The 4,193-nt window shown below is 47.4% G+C and overlaps 1 pseudogene; it reads left to right on the forward strand.

Annotated features, from left to right (window-relative positions):
• LOC116659302 lies at positions 1–2,243 on the forward strand (annotated as a pseudogene).
• The last annotated feature ends 1,950 nt before the right edge of the window (positions 2,244–4,193 follow it).

A 4,193-nucleotide genomic window follows, 5' to 3' on the forward strand; every position in this document is an offset into this window, starting at 1 on the left:
ATGGCTAAGATCGCAGACTGCCGTTCAGGGGGGACGGTCAGCCCCCTTGTGCCAAAAAAACTCAGCTACTAAATGGGAGGCAAAATTGAGGCTTAAATCGTTACCAAACAAATGACTATCACCTCCCCTTTTTGACGAAGGAAGGGTTACTCTGAGTCCAGGGCCTGTTCCAGCAGCCTTGGATAACGATAACCTCGCAGGGGAGGGAGGTTACAGAGGCCCTCTCTCCTTGGATTAGCAATTTCCTGATCCACAAAGATTTAGAACCCAAAATTGAGGGCAAGTTAATTCCTCCAGGCCTTTTTCGCAACACGTCTATTCTGTCCCTTCACCAAGGATTGCAAGTACAGGGATGTGTGCCTGGTAACACGTAATCAACCCATGCTTGACTCTATAGAAATGCTGCTTGAGTTTCTTTGGGTTCTGCCTTTAGAAGAAAATTCTAGCTGTGTGCCCCAGATCCCACAATGGGTCTGTTACAGAGAACCCTCTCGGACACGTCCATGACCCCTTGATTTTGATCTGTGTGCCAACTCACACGTGCAGCTACCTTCTGAGCGGCAGCCATGCATTCACTCGTCAGCATCTGAAAGCTTCCCCTCGCTGAGTCATTATTAGCTCTCCTGGGCCAATCGGATTCAGTTTGGCAGAGACAAACTGTCCATTTTCAGATGACGCTCCCCATTCTTCTTCTCTACCATGTCATTAACTTTCCAACCGAAAAGTACCTGCATGATCTGACCTGCATATCCCTCTATTGTCAAATCCTGCTCCTTTTCCCAACAGGGACTCTCCCGGGGTTGGTCACCACACCTGTTTTGGCTAATCCCCAGCGCTGTCCTCGCCCACTGCCTGGCACAGCCAGGCTCTCTGGCTTTCATGTTTTCAGGCCTCTGCTACCCTCTCTCCTCCACTCTGAGCCCCTCTTTGCCACACTCGTCCTCGTCCTATCTCAGGGTTTCATGCTCTTGGGTTTCTGAGGGTACAGTATTTGCAGGGCCTTTCCAGCTCTGTAATTTGCTTAATTACAAATGACTAAGGCTTCTGAAAGGTTTTCCTAAGACAAGGAAAACACATTTCCTTATCCTAACAAAGATCTTCCAAGTCAGCTGGGCGAGTGGAACAGCAGAAAGAGTGCAGGCTCGGACAGCCCTGGGTACAGCCCTGGGTTCAGGACCCAGCTCTGCTGCTCACAATGCACGTCCCCAGGCTAACCTCCTGGAACCTCCATATCTTCAAGTGAATGTGGGGGATGATATCTCTCCCTCCCCAGCCCAACAAGGATTAAAATAACCTGCAGGGACACTCTGGCAGAGTTCAGAACCTGATGAACAACACTGCCATGAGCTGTCTACTCAGTTCCAGCCACATCGTGACTCTCCTGCTTTAGGCGCTGAGTCATTAATGAATTCTGATTCCATATGCGCATCCCAGCATAAAACCATCAGCTCCTTAATTTGGGACCATGTTTTGTCTTTGCATCCTCTCTGCCTAGTGCTCTGCTTGGCAAAATACCTATAGAATTAATGAATAAATGTATTAAAAAATTTTTTCTTTGCAGGGGGAGATAATTAGGTTAACTTATTAATTTTTAGATGAAGTGCTGGGGAATTGTACCCAGGACCTTGTGTACGCTAAGTATGCACTCTACCACTTGAGCTATGCCCTCCCCCCTTGAATAAGTGCATTTTTGCTATGGATTTAAACATTAGTGTTTCATATTAGAACTTAGATGGGCCCTTTACTCAGCTTCTGATAAAATGCTCGGTCCTTTTAAGGAAGCCAAGGCAGTGTGGGATTGGGGCCCTCAGGTCTGGTGCTCACTGCCCGTGGCAGCCGTCCACCCAGCACTGGCCTGCTCCATGGCCTGTCTCTGAGCTGCATCCACCTGACCCTCATCCTGCATGATGATGCGGTGCCACTTGTGTAGGGTAAGATCAACGCTCTCATTGAAGAAGCGAGTGTGAATGTTGGACCTTTCTGGCCAGGCTTGTTTGCAAAGACCTTGATCAACATCAACATCGGGGCTCTTCTCTGCAACGAAGGGGCTGGTGGCTGTGCCCCAGCAGGAGGTCCTGCCCCGACGAAGGAGAGAGTGGGAGTAAAGGAAGAAGCATCTGAGGAGTCCGATGATGATATAGGCTTTCGTCCTTTTGACAAACCCTCTTTTGCAACATGTTCGATAAAACACTGAACTCTTAAAAAGATGAAAAAGAATTTCAGATTGTTAAAAGTCAAAAAACCCAAGAAAGCTAGCCAGAACTGCTGGCACACAAGGCAGTGGAATGAACATGAATTTGGCAATGTGTGGGAACACATTTTTTCCCTCTCGCTCCCGTTGCAGGACTAGGCTCATTAGACAAACCGCGTGAAGCATGGTTGAGAGTCTGCGTTCTGGAGTCACAGTTTCAATCTCAGGTCCTGTCTCTGTGACTCACTAAGTGTGACCTTGTGCCAGGTTCTCAATCTCCCCAAGCCTCGGTGTTCTCATCTGTAAAATGAAGATATTAATAGTACCACCCACATCACAGAAGTACTGAGAATGAAATAAGACAATGCATGCAAAAAACTTAGTACAGGGCTCAGTAAATAATAAGAATTCTCAAAAAATGTCCTATGTTTTCAGTACACCACACTCACTCAAAGGTTATCCAAATACCCTCCATCTTTTGCTTTGTTTCTGTTTTCAATGAAAAGCTTCTCAAGTTCAAGGATTACCTCTGTTGGCCTCTCTCCATTCGTTAAGCACTTTCTTCAAGCGAAGCACTGACTCTGCTAGATTTGGGGAACAGAGAAATCAAAGATCATCCCTGCCCATAAGGAGTTACAGCCTGAAGGGGAAACAAACAGCGCTGTTTACAAAATAGTATGTGGACCATGAATGAATCCCAAAAGTGGCAATCGGCCTTCTGGGTACAGGGACTGGCTACAGAACACTGGTAGGAGCCTGAACGAGGAGCTACCCAGACCAGGCAGGGAGGAGGGGAAATCTAGGCAGGAGGGAGAACTTGTGCAAAGCCACTGACTGACTTCTCAGGACCTACTCTTGAGCCTTAAAGGCTCTGCAGCCCAGCCTTCCCCCTACACGGGTTCACAGGTCTCTCTTTGGAAAAGTCACCACCAGTGACGTTAAGTCTAGATGGAGCTGGCAAATGGGAGCCAGACTGGCCCGGAGAGCTGCCAGGAGGCTGGAACCTACATCAGGAAGGGAGTGGAACCAGCAGGTGTGGGGAAGGATGGTGATGCCCCCCTCTACCCACCCAGCAGGAAATGGACCTGAGAGAGGGCTGGGCTGACAGGAGATATGGGGGTTTCCAGCACTTCCAGCATTCGGGCAGCTGGAGCCCCTGGCCAGAGTTCTACAGGCAAGCGGAGCCGAGGGCTTGAGGAGAGCACACGACCCATTTAAAGTCTAGCATCAAATCCATGGGGGTGTTTCACAAATTCTTTTATACTGACTGACCAAGTACATCTGAACTGTAAAGTTGGTTCTATTAGCACTGGAAATGTGAAACCAAGGGGTCTTTGAACAACAGTTCAAAGATACTAGGAATTTTCCCAGGCAAGATCATCCGGAAGGGAAAGCAAAGTACTTTGTCCCCAAAAATTAGGTCTGTGAAAACCAATGCCCCTGAGGACGAGCATGACAATCTCCACTACCAGCAGGCGAAGCTGCAGTACAGAAGCAGGAGTCTTGTGTCTCATATTCAGGGTGCCTGAGGGTTGGTGTTGTGTACAAACTGTAGACTATCTGATTTTTTGATACTGCAGGTAATTTTTTAAACAGTTCACCATATCACATGAAATTTACCCAAGTGACACGTTTCAGGACTTCTAGCCTGACAGCCCACGATACTGGCTACTTGACACCAACTATCTACCATCAGACCCAACCAGTTTCCGCTGCAATGAAATGACATGAGACCCTTTATCAGTTGAACTGCTTCTAACTTAAGAGTCCACACATGAAACGTTGGATGTGATGAAATTCAAAAATGCCTTTACTTACGAATAAGGCTGTACAGGACTCAGCAGTGTCTAACTTGGGCCCCGTGTACAACAGTACAGACTGAGTCATTCTGCTTGCTCTGAAAAGACATTTCTAGGCCATGTTTAAATTGTAAGGTAAGTTCAGCCCAGTACTCTTGGCCACAGTGTAAAGATAGTAAAATGCAAAAATGTGATATACACTA

The sequence above is a fragment of the Camelus ferus genome, chromosome 23, assembly GCF_009834535.1.
Source record: "Camelus ferus isolate YT-003-E chromosome 23, BCGSAC_Cfer_1.0, whole genome shotgun sequence".
NCBI lineage: Eukaryota > Metazoa > Chordata > Mammalia > Artiodactyla > Camelidae > Camelus > Camelus ferus.